Raw genomic sequence first — 26,308 nt, forward strand, 5'->3', positions numbered from 1 at the left:
ACATATATAAAATTTATCAATTATGGCCAAACTATGCGCCATAGGGGCGTTTTGGTCATTTTACATATGTAATAAAAGTCAAATTTGGAAATCTGAGTTCAAAAATTTTACTTACTGTTAAAGTATAATTTTTTTTTTCATAACATCAGTAGGTAACAAGCCTTAGGTGCCAAATGTGGTTTTAAACCATACTATGCGCCTAAATCGCATAAAAGTCGGTATTTGACGATATTCGGGTTGATTAAGGAAATCTGAGATTTTGATCCGCCTTTACTGTTTAAAATAACTTATTTAATATATAAAATCAGTAGAAAAAGGTTTGATATGTAAAGGATGTGTAAAACTCATTTTATTAGCGAAAAGGGCATTATCGTCAATTACCGAGTCTATGCAAGAACTCTATGTTATGATCAGTTTAAAATGTAATAAAGATTTCCAAAAATCCCTAAATATTATATTACATCAGTGGGTAGAAAGTTTGGTGTCAAAATTTGGGTTTAAATAGGTTTTATGCCGAAAATGCCGTTTAATTAATAAAAAGCGTTCATTTTACGATATCGAGCATAATTCCTAATTTAGACCACAAACTGATGTCAAATTTTTAGGACATGCTTATAAATAAGTAATAAAGGTTTTTGTCCTCTCACATTTTCAAAAATCTCGTTTTTATATCAAAAGGGTATCACGGTCAACTTTTAAGCATTTAACGGAAACATGCGATAAACTAGGATTTCTTTGGAACCAAGTTGTATAACCTCAGAGGGTTATATTAACCTATAATATGGTCCTAAAGAAACCCTAAGGCATATCTAAACTAAGCTAAATCGGGTCAGAATTGAAAGTCAAAGCAAAAGTCTACTTTTGCGACTTTCGGTTCCGAACCGAGCCTAAACTCAGAATCGTCGGGTTGAACATGCCTAGACATGTTCAATTAATATTTACCAAGTTATTAAAGTGACAAAACTGATTTTATTGCCTTTACATCATTAGTTATGAATTTTATTTAAAAACCGACTTGTTTGACTTTTATTTTAATTACTTTGACCCGACAATTAACCAAGCAAACGTGATAATTAGGTGGTGCCCTTTTGAGGGTTTAATACCTACCTAATTACGATCATGTAGCCATGTTCGTTGCGAACAATGGCTCGACCGTTTAAAAGTCAAAGCGTTTATCGCAAACGCTTGACTTTTCGACTTTAAGAGCCAAACAAAATAACTAAGCACGAAAGGACCACTTACGAGTGGTCCTTAGGACAGAAGGAGGTTCCCAAGTTGATCAGGATCCTCTTAAAATTAGAGATATAGCAGATTGAATGGAATGAAGTGTGAGTTGCTCAATGAAAACAACCCCTATTTATAGTTTTTGGGAGACCACGGATGAATGCCAAGTGTTGGAAATGATAACAAGATCATAACATGTGTAATCTGGTTTTACAAATTAGTGGACAAATCCCAGGTTTGATAAAAATGGTTTTGTATGTGTGTAGAACAAACTATGTCCTCAAAACCACAACACAAAACAACTATTGCTGTTGTTTGGGTAGGTTGCGGCCCGTGTAGGCTTTGGGCTTGGCGGTCGCGGCCCGCCAGCGCATGCCTCAACCCAACAAGTTTGGCTCTTGCGCAGAATTGGTCCCTATCTTCATATATCAGCTTTATTTAACATGTGTAACTTATAAAAATGACATAATTAGTCCCTCTGACTTCTGAATCAGATGGATACAGGTTTAAAACAACTTTTGAAAGTTGTCAAGATCAGTCCTTTACACTTTTACTTGTTATATAACTCTTAAATCTTACTTTAACGACACAATAATTTCCTTATTTATTATGTCATGCCAATATAAGGTATAAGGACCTCTAGTAATCATTCTTAGGAATCCTGGAGTTTGACCGAGCATAGCGAAGTCTTCGGTTTGTTTAAAAAGATCCTCTAAAGCGTAGTTTCGCAAGTCGTCGCCTTTAGTCCCTTAATCGCACAAAGTAGTGCGAAATGTCGTTTAATGATATCCAAGCCTTCCGTGGCCCATAATGGGTATTCCCAAGCATGTGTTTAAATATTACTACGCTCCCGTTCGCTTAAATGGTCACCAAAAGGCGTAGATTCAAAAGTTGACGCTTTTGGTCCCTCTAATGCGCAAACTTGCGCATATCATCGCTTAATAGCGTCAAAGCCCAATCTAATCCATATTAGACATTCTTGAGAGTATTATTACACATCACGATGCTTCAGGTTCGTAAAAAGGTCATTCAGAGGTATAATTAAACATATTGACGCTTTTAGTCCCTCTAACTTGCAAAGTTGCGCGTAACGTCACCTATAGGCATAAAGCCTTAGATGGCCAATATTTGGCATCCCCGAGAGTATAATCAACCATCATGAAGCTCTCAGTTTGTTAAAAGGTCACTCAGAGGTAAGAATTAACATGTTGACGCTTTTAACCCTTCGTCGCGCAAACTTTCAATTAATCACGCAAACGACTACTCTCGATCAACAAGTGGCTCATATGTGAATAGGAACACCGTGTAACGTCATTCGGAGGCTTATATTAAGAACGTTGACACTTTTAGTCCTTTCACATTCAAAGTTTTTTATTTTTCGCAAAAAAAAATAGTCCCTCCAATTCAACGTTTGACTTTATAAGGGTTTAGTACGCGTGTCATCATGTCACTGGACGTGATTTTACGAGGTGTTACATCCTCACCCCCTTAAAAGAAATCTCAACCTTGAGATTTGCTAAAATAATGGATGTACTTTTTGTCGTATAATGGACTTAACCTCCATAGCATATTTGGGCCTCTAAGGGCATCCCAAATGACCTTTATAATAGGTTCAGGTTTTCTTTTTGTAGCTTCTAATCCTGCCGATCTTTATTTGATACTGGTTTCTTATTAAACCATAAATTTTTTTTCATTGATTTGCATATCATAATGCTATCGACTTAACGACTAGACATATCCTTAAATTACCAGTGTGAAACACATCGTTATTACCATCAAGCTCTGTAGGTAAGTTTTAGCTTATAGGCTACCGATCCTGACATATTCGATTTCCCGAGTGATCATATATATCTAGAGCTTAACTAGCCCGATAAATTAAAAATTCAACACACCCTTCTTAGGGTGATATTTTCAATTGAATCTTATTCCTTATTAAGAACTTAAGAGGGTTGCGACTTTCATCAATCCTTGATTTTCCGCCGATTACTGGCAACTTTTAGACGATTATGGATTCTTATGATCTTATCCGATGTTTCCAAGGTAACTTCAGGTCCTGCTAATTGGGACTTACCAAACTTCTGTTCATCAAACGGACGTTCGACATTCCATCTATACAAGGTCTCCAAAGGAGCAGCCTTGATACTTATATAACAACTATTATAGAAAAGCTTACTTAAGGTGAGATGGTTATTCCAACTACTTCTTAAACCAATCTTAAGGAATAGCTAATCCTTACAGTTAGTCGAACAAATCGACGATCCTGGGCGGCTGATGGCGATTCTTAATTATTGCCTAAATAGGGTTGCGGTAATCAATGCATAAGCAAAATGAACCATCTTTCTTAGTTAATAATACCTAAACTCTCAGAATTTTGAATTAGGCTTTAGGAACCTTTATCTTAAAATTCATTTAATTAGGGTTTCGATTCTTCCAATAATGATGGTACTAATCGTCATGGAGATTTCACAATAATGCAGCCCTATGCGGGATGTAAATCTTAACTCTACTTGCCTTTCAGGAGGTAAACAGGGTAGTTGATGTGTGCAAAATGCAACATATAAATTACATCAAATGAGGCATAAAACTAACCCTTTTTAAGTACTAATGTTGGAAAAAGTGTGTTTTTGTCTTCCTTTTGTATTTTCAGGATTAAATGAGCTCTAATTAACAAAAGAAGCAAAAAGACAACTAAATCTAACATAAATACAAGAAAAGGAACAATAGTGGATTGTCCGACCCCCGACAGCATCCTCCCAAGCAAAACAGAGAAGGCAGAAGACTGAACACGCCCCGTGCTCAGCGAACACGGGGCCGTGCCCAAGAAGCAGCAGAAAAGACAAACCTATAGAAGCTTCTATTGCTCACCACGGGGCCGTGCCCAGTGAACACGGGGGCGTGCCCAAAGTACTGCAGGCGCATTAATTGTAATTGCGAATTACAATTAATGAGGAGAGATAGTGCCAGACGGGCACGGGGCCGTGCCCAGTGGACACGGGGCCGTGCCCAGCCCTCTGTTCAGCCTATAAATAGGAGTGCTTTGGCTCATTGCAACTCATCCCTTGGCACACCACCCCTCTCACACTTCATCCACCACCATCACAACACCATCATCCACCATCATCATCCATTGTCCATCATAGAGTGTGTGAGTCGTCTCGGGATCCAAGATTGATCGTAAGAGTTCTTGACAATCAAGGCCATGTTTGCCTAAGTCTCTTACATCACTTGGTGAAAACAAGTGTTTAATATAATACTTTTTATTTTTAATCTTTTACACTTCTTATTTGGTTTTGTATTAATGACTTTAATAACTAGTTGCTTATGTTGAAGGTGACTTTTCCTTATCGTTTGTCCGTGGTGTCTTGCCATTATTTTACTGTCTATATAAAATAAAACATTTTCACCATTCATATCTCCATGGTCTATATGGAGGTATGTTGGCTACCTGGTCGGGGGTTAAGGGAACGGTTTGGTAAGGGTCTTGCCCTTGTTCAGCGTTTAGAGGTCCTGCAAGGGACCTGGGTCAAATTTAGTAGGACCTCCTTCAATACCCAAAGGTATTGGATGGCGGGGGTCCAAACTCTTTGATCCCCTCATAAGTTAACTACTATAATACTATAACCCGGCTATTTAGGACTGTATCCCTGCTGACTCAGACTACTTAGTCGAGGGTAACGTCACCTCCAAAAGAGGGGCCTACCATAATTTGCATTAATAACTTAATTCATTATCTTTCAATAATCCGACCCTTTAGGATTGTATCCTTGCTGACTCAAACTACTGGGTTGAGGGTAACGTCGCCTTCAAAAGAGGGGCCTACTACAATAACTAAGATAATCTCTTAAACAAGTGCAAAAGTGCAAAAATAATCAAAGGTTATATACTAATACACGAGTCGGATCCAAGTGATTCATCTTGTCTATCTGTTTTTATTTATTTTTATTTTATTTTTCAGCATTTAGTTAGTTTTATTTTCTTAGCTTAAAAATCTTTTCTAACATTTTGATTTGATTAGACGTTGAGGATAAACCGGTATTAAAAGCTCTTGTGTCCTTGGACGACCTCGGTATCTTACCAACACTATACTACGTCCACGATGGGTGCACTTGCCCATATGTGTGTTTAGTGTTAGTAAATATCGTGTTTTATAAATTTAAAACTTGGCTAAAAAGTGTAAAAAGGGCTTAATATATATATTAAAAACATAACACACTTCACGCACATCAAGTTTTTGGCGCCGTTGCCGGGGACACAAGGATTTTAAGAAAGCTTAAAATCGACGGCCTAATCAGTTTTTTTTTCAAAACCTTTTCAAAACGCGCGCACATTTTTCTGCATTTTAGTTTAGTTTGCATTTACAGTAGCCTGAACACGGGGCCGTGCTCACTGAACACGCCCCTGTGCTGCATATTTTTAGTTAGATACCCAGATACAGAGTCTGAACACGGGGCCGTGTTCACCCAACACGGGGCCGTGTCCAGCCTATGTTTACGTCTTTATTTTTGTTTTCTGATCCCGAGACTCAGTTGTGGTCTGTTGAGTGATTCTTATGGATCAATACTCAGGAGGTTACAACTACACCTATGAGGAGGATGATTATATGAGAGGCTATTGCACTAATTGTGGTAACCCGCACTACGTACAATATTGTAACTTGTTTCAACCATCAGTTTCATACAACCATTATGAGGAGCACAGGTACGAGCCATCGACTTCATACACATCCTATGAAGACCAAAGGTATGAACCTCCTCCCTCATACTCACATTTTGATGAACCAAGGTATGAGCCTTCATACTCATACTTTGAAGAGTCAAGATATGAGCCACCACCTTCATACACTTATTATGAGGAACCATGGCGTGAACAACCCACCTCATATGAGTACTATGAAGAACAAAGTTTCAACCCTTATCCATCATATACTTATCATGAAGAACAATGGTATGAACTATCTTCTTCATATGGGTACTATGAGGAACCAAGGATCGAACAACCGGAATCAAGCCATGAGGATCCTGATCCTTACTCTATCACCGACATAGCCGATAGGATAATAGAAAAACTCAAATTTATCGAAAGATGCATAAAAGAATCTCGCGCAAGGGAAGAGGAGTCCCGCGCAAGAGAAGAATTAAAAAAAGAAGAAACGATAATTGAGGAATTAAAAATGGAAGAACAAATAAGTGAAAAACCGACACATGAGCTAAACAACGAGAGTGGTGAGGCCGATAACGTTAAAATTCAAGAAGATTCTAATTTTGAAGAAATTAATCTCTTGTCACCTTCTTTCGAAAACCATTGTTTAGTAACCACTCATGCTAAGTTTTTAAAAGAGTTAAACACTAACACTAAAATTGAGGAAATGGTAAGTGTTAAGTTAACTAACGATCAAACTTCACTAATAAAAGAAGATCCTTTTGAAATTAACATCACAGCGGTTCCATGTTTCTTTCAAAATTCATTTATTAGTAATGTCACCATTGATAAAGATCTTTGTGTTAACTTAATGCCTAACTACATTTTTGAAAAGTTAAGTATTAGTGATTTTTCTCCACTTCAAATACCCATTTTTCTATCTAATCGGAAAGTAATAAAATCAATCGGTGTAGTTGAGGATGTCTTAGTTCAAACAAATCAAATGGTTATTCCAACCGACTTCGTCATCCTCGATGACGCTCCTCTAGTCTCAGGAAAACCTTTTGTAAAAACTCATGAAGCTTTGAAAAACCGGAAATTTAATAATCTACCTCTTCAATTAGGGGCATTCAAAAGGAGCATAGATCTTGAGCGTTCAATGAAATATCCTTTTGGCAACAATGACCCCCTAATTGAAGATGAAGATGAGCCGCCCGATACAAGTGAAGAAATTGACCACTTTGTTGAAGAAGAGGTCTCCATAGAACAAACCTTTAAAGTTCTTGACCTAGATGAGCCACAAAATAAGGTGTCTTCTAAAGACCCACCCCTTGAGCTCAAAGAACTCCCGAAAGGTTTGGAATAGGCTTTTCTAGATGAAGATGGTAATTTACCTGTAATTATTTCATCTAAATTAAGTAGCGTAGAAAAAGAAAAATTAGTTAATCTTCTTAAAAAACACAAAAATGCGATCGCTTGGAAGCTTGTAGATATCAAAGGAATAAGTCCTTCCATGTGCACGCACAAAATTTTAATGAATGATGACTACAAAACGGTAATACAACCACAACGTAGAGTAAATCCCAATGTGCAAGAAGTGGTTAAAAATGAAGTTATCAAACTACTTGACGCCGGACTAATCTATCCTATCTCCGATAGTCCATGGGTAAGTCCCATCCAAGTAGTCCCAAAGAAAGGAGGTATGACGGTTATAACTAATGAAAAGAATGAATTAATACCAACAAGAACCGTCACAGAATGGAGAGTTTGTATAGACTATAGGCGATTAAATGAAGCAACAAGGAAAGATCACTTTCCTTTACCCTTCATTGATCAAATGTTAGAACGACTATCCGGTCATAAATTTTACTGTTTCTTGGATGGTTTTTCAGGTTACTTTCAAATTCCAATAGCACCTGAAGACCAAGAAAAGACAACTTTCACATGCCCCTACGGAACTTTTGCTTATCGACGCATACCGTTCGGTCTATGTAATGCACCTGCAACATTCCAACGTTGTATGGTGGCCATTTTCCATGACATGATAGAAAAGACAATGGAAGTCTTCATGGACAACTTTTCTATCTTTGGAGATTCATATGACCAATGCCTCGATAACCTCGAACGAATGCTATCCCGATGTGAGGAAACTAACCTCGCCCTTAACTGGGAAAAATGCCATTTCATGGTAACAGAGGGAATAGTGCTCGGTCACAAAATCTCAAGCGAAGGAATGGAAGTTGATCGAGCAAAAGTAGACACTATTTCTCGATTACCTCCACCCTCCTCCATTAGAGCGATCAGAAGTTTCCTAGGGCATGCCGGATTTTATAGAAGATTTATCAAAGACTTTTCGAAAATTTCAAGACCTCTAACAAAATTACTTGAAAAAGATGCACCTTTCATCTTTGACAAGGATTGCAATCAAGCATTTCTAACCCTCAAGGAAATGCTAGTCAATGCACCTATCATGATAGCCCCTGATTGGAAATTTCCTTTCGAAATCATGTGTGATGCAAGTGACTTTGCTGTTGGAGCAGTCTTGGGACAAAGAAAATGTGACAACCCTCACTAAATCAGGTATCCGTACGACTTAATTAATAATTAATTACTGCTTAATTACTGTGCTTGCTTGAAATTGTGGAAAAACTGCTACTTGAAAACTGATACATGTACATACTTGCATCATACTCTATTTGCTGTCACTCCATTATTTACATACTGAACTCTAGTGACAATCTTGATGCACAAAAGCACAGTAGCACTATGAACGGATAACCTATTAAACATGCTGATATAGCCAGCATCAGGCAGACACTGCCTCTAAGGCCTGTATGAGCCAGAGATAGTTGCTACACTAGCAGAGAGTGTAGGGATATAAGGGTTGTAGAACTGTGTCACTAGGTATAAGTTACAGTGACCGGATGTGCCTAAAACATACTCTAAGTACAAAATTCAGCACTTTAACTAAAAATTCAGCACCTAGCTAACTAATAAAGTGCCAAAACATGAGAAAAATATTACTAGACACTTTCCAAAGTGTCGGGAATAAGTTGTGTCACTAAAAATAATAATAACGACACTTTAAAGCTTTGTTAAGCACTTTAACGGATCACTATCCAACCGAACAACCGGACTATACCCGGAACATAAAAATATTGCCAATAACATTGTTTTTAGTTTTCTGAACCAGTTAGGGTCCCTGAATACCCTAACACCCGCTATAATGCATAACACATCAGTAACCGAGTTAACCTCCACTTAACTAACTAATACTTAACTAATAGTTGGAAATGAACCAAGTGACCCCCCCCCCCAACCGAATTGGTCACTATGTGACCCCACTCTTGTCCTTCATTTGATTAAAATAATCAAGGTTGTCCCATATCAATTAGACACTTAATCCAATGGTTAATGATCATGAGTTTGCCTATAAGTTCCAAGCTTAAACTAACATAACATTCACACACACAACTCACCAACAAAACTCTCTCTCCCTCCTTGCTTCCTCTCGGCCGAGAACAACAACAATCATCCATCCATCTTTCGATTTTGATCAAGCAATTTCAAGGATGTACAAGTGTTAGGGATCTCACACAAAGGAGCTTGGTGCATTCGGAACGTGAAGGACCTCACCTCATTGCTTTTATCCACCCAATCTTCGACTAGTTTCTTCCCTAGCCTCGAGCTAGTAGTAAGTTGCTATAAACGCCCTCTCGATCTATCTTAAAGTGGTTAAAATGAAATGTGATGGTTAAAACTCAAGAACTTGCAAGATGATATGTTAAAGTCTACTAAAAAGTTAAAGATGTTGGTTAAAAGCTAAGTTGTTGTGTAAATCTTGTAAGACTTGTCTTGTGATGATTATTTAGTGCCGATCTATGTTGTGGTAGCTCGGATCATCATCTAACCCGGATGGTCATGTTCATGGATCATGACATAGAGTATGTTCAAGTGTAAAAAGGGTTAAATGATGAAACTCTACCACACACTAAACATGAACTTGTGTAAAATCGATTTTACTTACGAAATAGTGTTCTAAACTAGTAGATCTACGGATCTACAAGTGGTATTTTCAAAGAACCTAGTGCCAAGTGTAATCATATTTTCTAAACCGGATCTTTACTAAACTAGAGTGATTTTTAAACACACAAGTGTGTAAACACTTGTGTAACACTAAGTTTCGACAAAGAACTAATTTTGTCAAATTTTACAAGAAGTTGTAAAGATGAAATTCCTTTAAAAACGAGACTTTCAAGAAACGAAGTTGATTTATATAAAGATCCACTAAAAGTAATGGGATTATTACATATTTTTGGATAAACCACAAGTTCATGTAATTTATGCGATTTATATATATTTTGACTAGTTTGATGCTTTGGATATTGCTTTGGTTGAATGAGAAAATTGTTGATTTGAATTATAAAAGAAAATGATACGCTTGAAAGCGTGGCCACCTCGAGTTATAGGGGAAACTCTGGCGAAATTTTTCTAAAAACCTAACACTTAAAAGTATTTTCATCACAAGTGTTACAAATGTATTTTTTTTACTTGTTTTCAACATGTAAATTTCGCCAAGACTTTATTTACAAAATATCAGAGGTGGGATTTTCACAAAATAAAACGGGGTATATATATATGTGATATATATATTTTTCATAGCGTCACTTGTATAAATGTTTATGATTATTTTGTGAAATATACAAATATTATTTTTAGGGTAAAAATAATATTACCAAAGGTTAACAACTCCAAAATAATACGAACGCCTTCACAATAATTATTTAAGTTACACCGGTAATTATTATTACCACTCGATCTTTAAAACGTAACTTACGCATTTTAAGGAATATTTATGAAAGCGTATTTTGTTAAGGTATTAGTTTGGGAAAATCATATGTATTAAAATATAATATTTTTGGGAAAAATATTTATATTTTGGAGTAAGAAATAAAATATATATTAAGTGAGACTTAATAATATATTTCGAAGTTATACGAACGCACATGTATTTAATCCCCCATCCTTGGGAAGGAAAATAATTACCAAGTATTTACAAAATGTAAACACGAAATAGTTGTCTAACTATTTCCCAAAAACTTAATCCATGAAGCTAAGGCACGGTCGTCCGTCTAATAGAGTTAGTACGTGTAGGTCGTCGCACAGCTGCTTGATCAGGAGATATACTTGGTAGAGACGCACCACTGTGAGTTCATGTCCCCCTTTTCTCTTAACTGTTTTCAGTTTTCTAAACTGCGGGGGTGAAATACATGTTACTTTGATTACGAATACTTTATACATGGTATGGTTAGCGTAAGGAGGTTTACTACTTAGATCATGTGAGTGGGTAGGCGGAAACTTGAGGCCATTAATCCTCAGGGTAGGACCGAGGGACAGGAGCGGTAGATCTATCTGGGTGTAGCGAGCCCAGCCCCAGGCCCAACAGTACGGACCTCGGGGTGACTTTGTGCCCAACGCATAAATCCGCTAGGTTTGAGTCTTCCTACTTGCACTTCACACATATCAATGGCCTTGCAAACCATTGGTGATCTCTTTTTCCTTATTTGCTACATACCAGGATTTTATACATACAAAGGTTTTACTACTCACTTACACATGAACTCGCTCAACATTATTGTTGATTTTTCCAACTTACATGTATTTCAGGGAACTAAAGATCTGGCGCGGTATGTTATGTTTTCCCGCTGCAAGGTGTTACGAGGTCATCCGGGTTTAGGGGATGTTACTTTTTCCTGGACGAGTCACAGTCCTTAAACTGTGTTTGTTTCATGTTGATGTTTGTGTTTTCTGAACAATGATAGATGTTATCAGGTTGTAGTTTCTGTTGCTTGAGTCAACGTCCTAAGACAATGTTGTTGTATTTGGTTTTTAAAACTTAATTTAATGGATGATCTTGCATGGTTTTTATTTCATATAGCTTGTTATGGTTAAGCTATGGTATTAAGAAGTCACACCAAAATTAACCACGCTTTCGCAAAGCCAGGGTGTGACAGCTTGGTATCAGAGCTCTGATCATAGCGAACTAGGATTCCTTCTCGAGTCTAGACTATGATCACTAGGGCTCTCACGAAAACATTTTTACTGCATACCACTTAAGTCCATATCCAAAATGTTTTTATAAACAAATGTTGAGCACGTTTTATTTATTATTTTTAGGCTCAGTCTGGGAGGCTGAGGCTCGGTCTGGGAGGCCGAGGCTCGGTCTAGGAGACCGAGGTAGTTGGCTAGTGGGACTAGGAAGAGCAGCCTGAGAGGCTGGGAGAATTGGCTAGTGGGACTAGGAAGAGCAGTCTGAGAGGCTGGGAGAATTGGCTAGTGGGACTAGGAAGATCAGTCTGGGAGGCTGGGAGGCTAGTGGGACTAGGAAGATCAGTCTGGGAGGCTGGGAGGCTAGTGGGACTAGGAGGATTATTTGATTGATTAATTGGTGACTAATGTGTTTACCTGATTGTATGATTGATTATTTGTGCATATTTGTGTTTGTGTTACAGACACCATGGACTCATCCGGCACTGGTGATTCGGACACCACGGGCCCTAGACCCATTGTATCAGACGACTTAGAGTCTTCGGAGCACGAGGTTCACACATCAGATGTTACTAGCACAGACGAGGATGACTTCCAGCCCTTTGCGTTACCCGACGCTGTCGACGAGCCCGCTGATGGCCCTGTTGCCGGGGACCTACCGCTCGTAGAGATCCCTGCTCCCATACCTTTGGCCGTTTATCCTGCTTACGATATGCTCCTCGACGCCGACGCTGACGACGACGTCGATCTATTTGATGACGAGCCCCTAGAGGATGATGTTCCGGGCGAGGCCCTTCTAGCTGCTGGTGATCTTTTGTTACTCGCAGACGCTCCAGCTGTGGAGTCACCTGCACACTCACCGGTCCCAGACTCCTTCGAGTCTGTGGCCTCCGCACCATCACACACTCAGGATGCGCAACACTTTTCTCACGGTTCAGATCCTGATAGGGCATCCTCTGTTGCCCCTGCCCCGAGCTTTGCTTTCGATCACGATATTGAGGAGGATTCCGATCCTGTCTTTCCCCCTAGGTTCGACCCAGATCAGGACATAGAGTTTATACCACTGGATCAGCCTATGGAGGACCCGGTTGACCCAGTTGACCTAGTTGATCCCATTGACCTTGCGTTTGATTTTCAGATGGCGTTTGATGATCCCGAGCCTGCCATGGCCCCCGAGCCGGTAGCCGCTCTCGACCCAGTGTTTGAGCATGACCCTGTTCATGCTGGCGCACCCATCATTGATCCTGTGATTGCTGACCCACCCATTGATGATCACCCGGTTGATGCTCCACTATTAGAGGGTGACCATGTTGTTGCTGCTGACCCTGTTGATGCCCCTTTCATCGATGCACCCGTTGACCCTGTTGATGCTCCCCTACCTGATCCGGTTCCCCTGGAGCCCGAGCATGCACTATTCGCGACCCACATTGATCCCAGGTATGCGCACACCCAGAATGGGTGGATTGACGCTGATGATGAGCTCCCACCTATTCCCCCACTTACCACCGATGCACGCCACATTGATACCTCTTTTTCGTTCCCTCAGTTTACACCTCCAGCTCGACCTGGAGAGGGTTCTTCGGCTCATCCCTTTGGACATGTACCGGTATCTATCCCAGTTATACCATAGTTTTCTACTTCTATTCTCCCTGTTCCTCCATTTCCTGTGACACCTTTCGATCCAGCCAGTGAGCCATTTCTCTGGACGTCACCACCTGTTATGCCACCGACCGACCCCTACCATCCTTTCCATATGGGGTATTCTATTGAGGACGTTATGATGTCGTTTATTGTACAGCAGGAGGCACTCACACGGCGCATTCAGGAGCTCGAGAGAGCTCAGACACCGCCGTGCCAGTGTCAGGGTCAGACCCACCCTGCTTCTTCGCAGCACCCTCGACCGTTGTTACCTGACTATGCTGCACGCCTTTTGGCACTAGAGCAGCAGGTTGCTTCTTGGTTGCGTTCCCAGAGAGCCATGGAGGAGGACTGGCTCCATTTGCGTCGTTTGTTTTATTCCCATTTTCCCCCTCCTCCACCGCCATCAGTATAGGGCATCTTTAGTATAGCATGGGTAGACATTGGTGAGAAGACGGCGATTGCTCTGACTACACAGTTACTTTTGGAGACTGCATTCTGATTCTGACTTTTGTTGATCATGTATATGGGATGTATTGACACTGATTTGATATTCTTTTGGACTGGGGTGATGTAGCCCTTAGTCGATGATGATGTATGACACTATTATGTACTTGTACACTTTACCATGTGGTCTCGATTTATAGCAATGCAATCGCAGTATTCTCATCATATGAGATTGTTTTGATTGATTATTTATGTTTTATGACATGGGATGTTGTGTGATTGATATATTTATAACATGGGATGTCGTGTGATTGATATGATTGTAACATGGGATGTTATGTGATTGGTGTGTTTATAACATGAGATGTTATGTACTATTACTATCATTATATACGTACGCTTCACTATGGCCTGACCCACGTGAACACATCTTTTAGAAGATGCCGCCGAGATGTTAAACGCGAATGCCTACCAATGAGGCAGAGCTACAGCAAGTCATCGCTGCTGCCATCGCACAGTACGCCGCATCTCAAGGAGGGACTAGTGGCAGTAATTCTGGCAATATTGGCAACAACAATCCACCTCATGGTAATACTAAGTCATTAAGACATACCATGATCTAATCGGATATCTCTAGCAAAGGTTGCTAATGCCATTCATGTTGTAACGTATATGCAGGGTGCACCTACAAGCAGTTTCTAGACTGCAAGCCTGTCAACTTTGATGGCACTGGAGGTGCTGTCGCCTTTGTTCGTTGGGACGAGAAGACGGAATCTGTTCTCCGCATGAGCAAGTGTGCACCAGACTAGCAAGTCACCTACATTTCTGGGCTATTCTTGGATGGAGCCCTGTCCTGGTGGAATTTGCAAGTGCAGACTCTTGGAGAAGCCGCAGCCTACGCAATGACATGGACCGAACTGAAAGAGCTTATGCGCCGAAAGTATTGCTCTCGCGCTGAAATCCAAAGGTTGGAAACTGAATTCTGGCATTTGAAGATGGAAGGTCCGAAGATCGCAGAGTATGTTCAGAGGTTTCACGACCTGTCGCATGTGGTACCCTATATGGTCACTCCAGAGTTCAAGCGGATTGAGCGCTTCATTTGGGGATTAGCTCCTCAAATCATAAGTATGGTGACCTCATCCAAGCCTGCGACAATTACTGAGGCAATTGATCTGAGCGTAGCTCTCACTAAGGAGGCTATCCGCATAGACAAGTTTTCTGACACTGAGCCAAAGAAGAAGGAGACTCACGTCGAGTCATCAGGAGGTAACAAACGGAAGTTCTCAAACTTCAAGCAAGGCACCAGTGGGGTTGTTAAGAAAGGAGAGTCAAGCGCGCCAGCTCAGGTTGCAGCTGGTAGTGGAAAGAAAGGAAAGGGATATATGGGCACTCAGCCCAAGTGCAACACCTGCCAGCGTCACCATTCTGGTCGATGTGGTTTGAAGGTATGTGAAGCGTGTAGGAAACCTGGCCACTCGAAGGATTCTTGTTGGGCTACTGTTGGCCAGGGAGGCCAAGGAGGATTTGGAAACAGAAACAATAACCGGGGTGGAAATGGAAATCGCCCACAAGGAAACAATGGAGGTAATGGGAATCGAGGCAACAATGCGAATCAAGCGGGCGCTGTGAATCGTAACCAGAGGAATAATCAAGCTGGGAATGGAGGTGGAAACGGGCAAAGACCTGGATGCTTTAACTGTGGTGATGTTGGGCACTATAAGAGAAACTGCCCAGAATTGAACCAAGCCCGTGGAAGAGTGTTCAATATTGAAGCAAGGGAAGCGCGCCAGGATCCCAATGTCGTTACTGGTACGTTCCCTGTGAACCAACGCTATGCATCCGTTTTATTTGATACTGGTGCCGATTATAGCTTCGTATCATTAGAGTTTAAGAATATGCTTGGGTTAGCCGCTAGTATATTAGATATTCCGTACTCAATCGAATTGGCGAATGGAAAGTTGGTAGAAGCCAATGAAGTTGTCAGAGGTTGTGTAATCGAATTGGGAGAGCGTGAGTTTGCTCTGGATCTACTACCAGTCCAGGTGGGAAGCTTCGACGTGGTGGTAGGAATGGATTGGTTATCAGGCAACAAGGCTGAGATAGTTTGTCACGAAAAGGTCGTTCGTATCCCAACCGAAGATGGTGAGACAATTGTGGTTCATGGAGAGAAGCGTGATACGCTGTTAAGAATTATCAGCTGCCTGAAAGCGCGAAAGTGTTTGCAAAAGGGATGTGCTGCCTTCCTGGCGCACATTGTAGACAAGAAAGCTGCTGAGCCAAAAATCGAAGACATCCCTGTCGTGAAGGAATATCCGGAAGTCTTCCCAGAGGACTTGCCTGGACTGCCACCTCAGAGGCAAGTAGAGTTTCACATTGACTTAGTTCCAGGCGCCGCGCCTGTAGCTAGGGCACCTTACAGACTTGCACCGTCAGAGATGCAAGAATTGTCGACACAACTTCAAGAGTTGTTAGACAAAGGATTTATCCGACCAAGCTTCTCGCCTTGGGGAGCTCCGGTCCTGTTTGTCAAAAAGAAGGACGGTAGTTTTCGAATGTGTATCGACTACCGGGTGTTGAATAAGCTGACGATCAAGAATAGGTATCCTCTGCCAAGGATCGATGATCTATTCGACCAACTGCAAGGTTCAAGCTATTACTCAAAGATCGATTTCCGATCAGGCTACCATCAGTTAAGGATACAAGAGGAAAGTATCCCGAAGACAGCCTTCAGAACTCGCTATGGACACCACGAGTTCCTAGTTATGCCGTTTGGTTTGACAAACGCACCTGCAGTTTTCATGGATTTGATGAATAGAGTTTGCAAGCCGTACTTGGACAAGTTCGTGATTGTGTTCATCAACGACATTTTGATTTATTCAAAGACAAAGGCTGAGTACGAACAGCATCTAAGAGCTATTTTGGAGTTGTTGAAAAAGGAGCAGCTGTACGCCAAATTCTCGAAGTGCGAGTTTTGGCTACGTGAAGTCCAATTTCTTGGACACGTGGTGAATGGAGACGGAATCCATGTGGATCCCACCAAGATCGAAGCGATCAAGAATTGGGAGACGCCAAAGACGCCAACCGAGATTCGTCAATTCTTGGGTTTGGCTGGCTACTATCGTAGATTTATTGAGGATTTTTCAAAGATCGCTCAACCATTGACGCTCCTCACCCAAAAAGATAAGAAGTTTGATTGGGGAATCAAACAGGAAGAAGCGTTTCAGCTATTAAAGGATAAGCTCTGCAATGCGCCAATCTTAGCACTACCAGAAGGTACTGACGATTTCGTGGTATACTGTGACGCCTCACGCCAAGGTTTGGGTTGCGTGTTGATGCAATGCCAAAAGGTTATAGCCTACGCATCGCGTCAATTGAAAGTACATGAAAAGAACTATACCACGCATGATTTGGAACTTGGCGCAGTGGTATTTGCATTAAAGATCTGGAGACACTACCTATATGGTACGAAAGACGTTGAATATGAGACAAAGACGTTGGGTTGAGTTGTTGAATGATTACGACTGCGAGATAAAGTATCATCCAGGGAAGGCGAATGTGGTTGCCGACGCCCTAAGTCGGAAAGAAAGGATCAAGCCCATAAGGGTTAGGGCTTTGGAGATGATTATTAAAACCGATCTTTCCTTGCGCATTCGTGCCACGCAAAAAGAAGCTCTCAAGGAAAGAAACCTTGAAGAAGAATATCTCCGTGGGATGGAGAAGCAATTGGTGCCAAACGAAGAAGGAACGTTATGTTTTGAGAAAAGGATTTGGGTTCCTCTGTTTGGTGGTTTGAGGAAGGTTATTTTCGATGAAGCTCACAAATCGCGGTACTTTATCCACCCAGGAGCGGATAAGATGTACCAAGATCTTAAGGATTATTATTGGTGGCCTAGGATGAAAGGCGATGTTGCTGTTTATGTGAGCAAATGTTTAACGTGTGCTAAGGTTAAAGCTGAATACCAGAAGCCTTCAGGACTTCTGCAACAACCAGAAATTCCCAAGTGGAAATGGGAACAAATCTCCATAGATTTTATTACAAAGTTGCCAAGAACGCCAAGAGGCCATGACACTATTTGGGTAATAGTGGACCGATTAACGAAGTCAGCGCACTTCTTACCTATCAGAGAGAAGGATAATACGAGTAAGTTGGCTGAAATTTACATGAGAGAAATCGTTACGCGCCATGGAGTACCTCTCTCAATCATCTCTGATAGAGACGGAAGGTTCGTGTCAAGGATTTGGCAATCCTTCCAAGAAGCTTTTGGATCGCAATTGAATTTGAGCACTGCTTTTCACCCACAGACCGACGGACAAAGCGAGCGAACTATTCAGACTTTAGAAGATATGCTGAGAGCATGTGTTATGGATTTGGACGGGTTAGTAGCATACAAGCTGGACTTACCTGCTGAACTGAATGGAGTTCACGATACATTTCATGTATCCAATTTGAAGAAAAGTCCAACGCAAGATACCATTGTCATTCCCACCGACGAGATCCATATCGACGACACGCTCCATTTTGTCGAAGAACCTGTTGAGGTTACGGATTGGAAAGTAAACAAAAGCCGCCGGAGCAGTGTTAAGCTCGTCAAAGTTCGTTGGAATGCCAGACATGGTCCTGAATACACCTGGGAGCGTGAGGACCGGATGAAAGAGAAGTACCCCCACTTATTTCCCAAGAACCCTGTATCTAGAAGCAGAACTTAAAATTTCGGGACGAAATTTTTGTAACGGGGGGAGAATGTGACAACCCTCACTAAATCAGGTATCCGTACGACTTAATTAATAATTAATTACTGCTTAATTACTGTGCTTGCTTGAAATTGTGGAAAAACTGCTACTTGAAAACTGATACATGTACATACTTGCATCATACTCTATTTGCTGTCACTCTATTATTTACATACTGAACTCTAGTGACAATCTTGATGCACAAAAGCACAGTAGCACTATGAACGGATAACCTATTAAACATGCTGATATAGCCAGCATCAGGCAGACACTGCCTCTAAGGCCTGTATGAGTCAGAGATAGTTGCTACACTAGCAGAGAGTGTAGGGATATAAGGGTTGTAGAACTGTGTCACTAGGTATAAGTTACAGTGACCGGATGTGCCTAAAACATACTCTAAGTACAAAATTCAGCACTTTAATTAAAAATTCAGCACCTAGCTAACTAATAAAGTGCCAAAACATGAGAAAAATATTACTAGACACTTTCCAAAGTGTCGGGAATAAGTTGTGTCACTAAAAATAATAATAACGACACTTTAAAGCTTTGTTAAGCACTTTAACGGATCACTATCCAACCGAACAACCGGACTATACCCGGAACATAAAAATATTGCCAATAACATTGTTTTTAGTTTTCTGAACCAGTTAGGGTCCCTGAATACCCTAACACCCGCTATAATGCATAACACATCAGTAACCGAGTTAACCTCCACTTAACTAACTAATACTTAACTAATAGTTGGAAATGAACCAAGTGACCCCCCCCCCTAACCGAATCGGTCACTATGTGACCCCACTCTTGTCCTTCATTTGATTAAAATAATCAAGGTTGTCCCATATCAATTAGACACTTAATCCAATGGTTAATGATCATGAGTTTGCCTATAAGTTCCAAGCTTAAACTAACATAACATTCACACACACAACTCACCAACAAAACTCTCTCTCCCTCCTTGCTTCCTCTCGGCCGAGAACAACAACAATCATCCATCCATCTTTCGATTTTGATCAAGCAATTTCAAGGGTGTACAAGTGTTAGGAATCTCACACAAAGGAGCTTGGTGCATTCGGAACGTGAAGGACCTCACCTCATTGCTTTTATCCACCCAATCTTCGACTAGTTTCTTCCCTAGCCTCGAGCTAGTAGTAAGTTGCTATAAACGCCCTCTCGATCTATCTTAAAGTGGTTAAAATGAAATGTGACGGTTAAAACTCAAGAACTTGCAAGATGATATGTAAAAGTCTACTAAAAAGTTAAAGATGTTGGTTAAAAGCTAAGTTGTTGTGTAAATCTTGTAAGACTTGTCTTGTGATGATTATTTAGTGCCGATCTATGTTGTGGTAGCTCGGATCATCATCTAACCCGGATGGTCATGTTCATGGATCATGACATAGAGTATGTTCAAGTGTAAAAAGAGTTAAATGATGAAACTCTACCACACACTAAACATGAACTTGTGAAAATCGATTTTATTTACGAAATAGTGTTCTAAACTAGTAGATCTACGGATCTACAAGTGGTATTTTCAAAGAACCTAGTGCCAAGTGTAATCATATTTTCTAAACCGGATCTTTACTAAACTAGAGTGATTTTTAAACACACAAGTGTGTAAACACTTGTGTAACACTAAGTTTCGACAAAGAACTAATTTTGTCAAATTTTACAAGAAGTTGTAAAGATGAAATTCCTTTAAAAACGAGACTTTCAAGAAACGAAGTTGATTTATATAAAGATCCACTAAAAGTAATGGGATTATTACATATTTTTGGATAAACCACAAGTTCATGTAATTTATGCGATTTATATATATTTTGACTAGTTTGATGCTTTGGATATTGCTTTGGTTGAATGAGAAAATTGTTGATTTGAATTATAAAAGAAAATGATACGCTTGAAAGCGTGGCCACCTCGAGTTACAGGGGAAACTCTGGCGAAATTTTTCTAAAAACCTAACACTTAAAAGTATTTTCATCACAAGTGTTACAAATGTATTTTTTTTACTTGTTTTCAACATGTAAATTTCGCCAAGACTTTATTTACAAAATATCAGAGGTGGGATTTTCACAAAATAAAACGGGGTATATATATATATGTGATATATATATTTTTCATAGCGTCACTTGTATAAATGTTTATGATTATTTTGTGAAATATACAAATATTATTTTTAGGGTAAAAATAATATTACCAAAGGTTAACAACTCCAAAATAATACGAACGCCTTCACAATAATTATTTAAGTTACACCGGTAATTATTATTACCACTCGATCTTTAAAACGTAACTTACGCATTTTAAGGAATATTTATGAAAGCGTATTTTGTTAAGGTATTAGTTTGGGAAAATCATATGTATTAAAATATAATATTTTTGGGAAAAATATTTATATTTTGGAGTAAGAAATAAAATATATATTAAGTGAGACTTAATAATATATTTCGAAGTTATACGAACGCACATGTATTTAATCCCCCATCCTTGGGAAGGAAAATAATTACCAAGTATTTACAAAATGTAAACACGAAATAGTTGTCTAACTATTTCCCAAAAACTTAATCCATGAAGCTAAGGCACGGCCGTCCGTCTAATAGAGTTAGTACGTGTAGGTCGTCGCACAGCTGCTTGATCAGGAGATATACTTGGTAGAGACGCACCACTGTGAGTTCATGTCCCCCTTTTCTCTTAACTGTTTTCAGTTTTCTAAACTGCGGGGGTGAAATACATGTTACTTTGATTACGAATACTTTATACATGGTATGGTTAGCGTAAGGAGGTTTACTACTTAGATCATGTGAGTGGGTAGGCGGAAACTTGAGGCCATTAATCCTCAGGGTAGGACCGAGGGACAGGAGCGGTAGATCTATCTGGGTGTAGCGAGCCCAGCCCCAGGCCCAACAGTACGGACCTCGGGGTGACTTTGTGCCCAACGCATAAATCCGCTAGGTTTGAGTCTTCCTACTTGCACTTCACACATATCAATGGCCTTGCAAACCATTGGTGATCTCTTTTTCCTTATTTGCTACATACCAGGATTTTATACATACAAAGGTTTTACTACTCACTTACACATGAACTCGCTCAACATTATTGTTGATTTTTCCAACTTACATGTATTTCAGGGAACTAAAGATCTGGCGCGGTATGTTATGTTTTCCCGCTGCAAGGTGTTACGAGGTCATCCGGGTTTAGGGGATGTGACTTTTTCCTGGACGAGTCACAGTCCTTAAACTGTGTTTGTTTCATGTTGATGTTTGTGTTTTCTGAACAATGATAGATGTTATCAGGTTGTAGTTTCTGTTGCTTGAGTCAACGTCCTAAGACAATGTTGTTGTATTTGGTTTTTAAAACTTAATTTAATGGATGATCTTGCATGGTTTTTATTTCATATAGCTTGTTATGGTTAAGCTATGGTATTAAGAAGTCACACCAAAATTAACCACGCTTCCGCAAAGCCAGGGTGTGATAGAAAAGAAAAGCATTTCCACCCAATTTATTATGCTAGTAAAACACTTAACGATGCACAAGAAAATTACACAACTACTGAAAAAGAGTTACTAGCTATGGTATTTGCTTTTGATAAATTCCGTTCTTACCTTATTCTTTCTAAAACTGTAGTCTATACAGATCATGTAGCTATCCGATACCTTTTCAAGAAACAAGACGCAAAACCACGTTTGATCAGATGGATTCTACTCCTCCAAGAATTTGATATTAAAATCAAAGACAAAAGAGGAGCAGAAAACACTGTTGTAGATCATCTTTCACGCTTAGAAGACCCAGCTTTGGAGGCAACCAGGGACGAACCAATCAACGAAAAATTTCCCACAGAATCCTTGGAAATGGTGGAAAGCAGACAAGAACCATGGTATGCCGACTACGCTAATTACTTAGCCAGCGGTATAGTCACCAAAGGATGGCCACATCATCAAAGAAAAAAATTCTTTGCAGATGTAAAGCATTACTTTTAGGAAGACCCTTATCTTTTCAAAGTGTGTGCTGATCAACTCATCCGAAGGTGTGTCCATGGTGGCGAAGCACGAAGAATTCTCCGCCATTGTCATGAAGGTCCATATGGAGGACATCATGGTGCCGCTAGTACCGCACGAAAGGTATTTGATTCAGGATTTTATTGGTCAACCATTTACAAAGATGCGCAAGATCTTGTAAAGACATGTGATGCTTGCCAAAGATCAGGTAATATTTCTTCCAAAAACGAAATGCCTCAAAATGGCATTCTCGTTTGTGAAATTTTTGATGTGTAGGGACTCGATTTCATGGGACCCTTCCCACCGTCAAAAGGAAACAAATATATACTGTGGTAGTTGATTACTTGTCTAAATGGGCCGAGGCCGAAGCTCTTCCAACAAACGATGGAAGAGTAGTGGTAAAATTTCTGAAGAAATTATTCTCTCGTTTTGGAACACCAAAAGCTTTGATAAGTGATAGGGGTACCCATTTTTGTAATCATCAACTCGAAAAAATCTTAACAAGAAATGGGGTCTATCACCGGGTCTCAATAGCATATCATCCTCAAACAAATGGACAAGCCGAAGTGACTAACAGTGGTTTAAAATGAATACTTGAAAAAACCGTAGGATTAAATAAAAAGGAATGGGCTGATAAATTAGATGATGCTTTATGGGCTTTTCGAACTGCTTATAAAACCACTATAGGCACAACCCCGTATAGGCTCGTCTATGGAAAAAGTTGTCATTTGCCAGTAGAAATAGCTCACAAAGCCTACTGGGCAATAAAAATGTAAACCTAGACTTAGAAACTGCAGGTAGAAATCGATTTTGTCAAATAAACGAATTAGACGAACTAAGGAATTTTGCATACTCTAACTCTGAAATTTATAAGGAAAGAATGAAAAATTTACACGACAAATATATTAAACCTAATGAATTTCAAGTAGGAGACCAAGTTCTGTTGTTTAATTCTCGACTTCGATTATTTCCGGGTAAACTAAAATCTAGGTGGTCAGGACCTTTTTCCATCACCCATATTTTTCCTCACGGTGCAGTAGAAATTAAAGCTCGAAATGGGATTCCATTTAAAGTCAATGGCCAACGGCTAAAACTCTATCAAGGATCCATTGAGGAGGAGGAAGAAGAGATCTCGCTTCAAACGGTCAATGAGTAAAAAACATCCACATCATACCTGATATGTTACGAACGAGTAAGTATACATCGAAACCGGTAAGTCTTCTAACCATGTTTTCGGAGAAAAAACGGGCACTCACACGAGCACAAAAAAAATAATTATTTTTTAAAACTTTGCTCGGCACGGGGCCGTGTCCGCTGGACACGGGGCCGTGTCGACGCAACTGTCGGGATAAAACCCTCTTTTCATAACAGTTACACCATTCCACACGCCCCCGTTTCCCCGAAAACGCTCTGGTCCAAGGCGATTTTCTGCAGATTTTCGACATTACTTCTAGATCTAACAACATCAAGGTATGATTCTATCATCATTAGTAGTTAGATTAGTTACTTGCATGTAGTTAAACATAAAAAATTTGGGGAAAATCTAGGGTTCTTGAAGTTCATCCGGATCGAACCTTAAATTTTTTAAGTAATCTGTAAGTATTAGTTTAGATTAGTGTAATGGGAAGTAGATACACTTGTATTGTTGAAAGATTTGCCCGATTTCTCACAAAAACCTCAAACCCTTGTTTTTTGAACTGAAAAAGATAAAATTGAAGGGGTAAACGGGTTGTTTTGGGGAAAATGGCAATTGGGGTTTCATTTTCGGGGAAAACCGCACCTACTTGGCCAAAAATTTTCAGATTTTCGGGACCGGGTCGAAAAATGAAGTTTTTGAGTAACAGACGCCTGGACACGGGGTCGTGTCTGCTGGACACGGGGCCGTGTCCAGCTAACTGTTTGCGGTTTTTCACCGAAAATTTTATCGTTTCATGCTAACTTTTTATGTATTCCTGCAGATGGCAAAGTTCACAAGATTCAATGCCACAGAACTCGATGCAAGGGCTAGATATGAGATACTCCAAACAAGGCCCGAGGAATACCCGAGGCAAGCGTGCACGGACCTATTGACCTTGGTGAACCAGCTCGACCGTTTCAACAACCTTGTTACCAGACCACTAAGGGCTGCCTTGACCACTCGGCTTCGGTCGGTACATCAATGTACTATGGAGTTCTACAGTACTTTCACCTTCACTTCAAGAAGTGACCCGTTTGACAATGAAGCGGTCGCTTTTCGATGTGGTGGAACAAGATACTCAATCTCTATGGCACAATTCGGGGCAATAGTGGGACTGTACGCGGAAGAAGAATCGGGAAATGAGGAAAACACCGGGGGGTTACGAGATCTAGATGAAAATGAGCGCCAAGCCGCATGGGCCCAAATCGGTGAAGGAATCTACAACCCCAGCAGCACAAAGAGTACTAAGCTGGGGGATCCGCTCTATCGCTACATTCATAGGCTCCTCACTTACTCTCTCAGCCAAAGACATGACAGTAGCGGGGTTGTTGGGTTAAAAGATTTGGTAGTCCTTCAATGCATCCACAACCAAAGGGCCCTCGATGTTCCATATCTCCTGCTTAGAAACATGCACCTGAACCATCTTACTCGTGCACCAACCCCTATCTTCTTTGGGGTATGGGTGCACCGCCTCTTCAAGCATTTCACGCGCATTCCTAGGTCCTTTGAAAGGAGCCCATGGTCGGGACGAGTTGATTATCACATTTGCCGCGCCATGAACCTACTTTATGAGGCGGAAGACGGATCAGTGAGCTTTCAAAGGATGCAAGGCCATGCATGGAACCCACAGGAGGCACTAGTCCTTCACGCTCCACCTCCCCACTACCAATATCAACCCCATGGTGATCCGGGGCAATCCTCCTCCCAAGGAGGCGGTTTTCCTAACTTTCAAAGTTTACATGATCTTTTGCAGGAAAACCTCATGTGCACCAGGAACACCTACAACCTTGCCAACAATACATACCACCGGGTCGGAGCTATCGAACGAAACATAAACGATATCCAAGACGACATCGGGAACATCCGGGAGTATATGGTGGGTCATGGGGATGGAGGTGATGACAGCGATGAGGATATGGACTAGGAGGTTGCAGGAGCAGGAGCGGGCTGATAGCGAGCCCACAGGTTAAGGTTCCCCTTTTATCTATCAAAACAATTTCCGGCCTGCGTGCCGAAGTGTTAGACAATTTACTTTCCTTGACTACTTTTTATTTTCTGCTTTATTTTTCTTTTACTTTATGGTTTGGATAATTAACTATGGTAAATTGGGATGTTTGGTATTGCTTGGTATGGTATTTAGTGGTAAAACAGGTACAATTGAGGCTTAGAGTGCTAATCATTAGCATCAGTAAAGCCATGACAGGAAAACCGGAAGAAGAAACCTGTTTTTCAGCCTTGCAGGCTTCCCACACGGGGTCGTGTCCAGCCGACACGCCCCCGTGCTCATCGCCCAAACCTACTGTTTGGCAAATTTCTGCAGATTTTTGGTCAGACACGAGGTCGTGTCCAGCGAGCACACCCCCGTGCTCAACTTCTGTAAGTTCTCGTTACTAGCACTTGAACACGGGGCCGTGTC

Source organism: Helianthus annuus, chromosome 8 (assembly GCF_002127325.2).
Source record: "Helianthus annuus cultivar XRQ/B chromosome 8, HanXRQr2.0-SUNRISE, whole genome shotgun sequence".
NCBI lineage: Eukaryota > Viridiplantae > Streptophyta > Magnoliopsida > Asterales > Asteraceae > Helianthus > Helianthus annuus.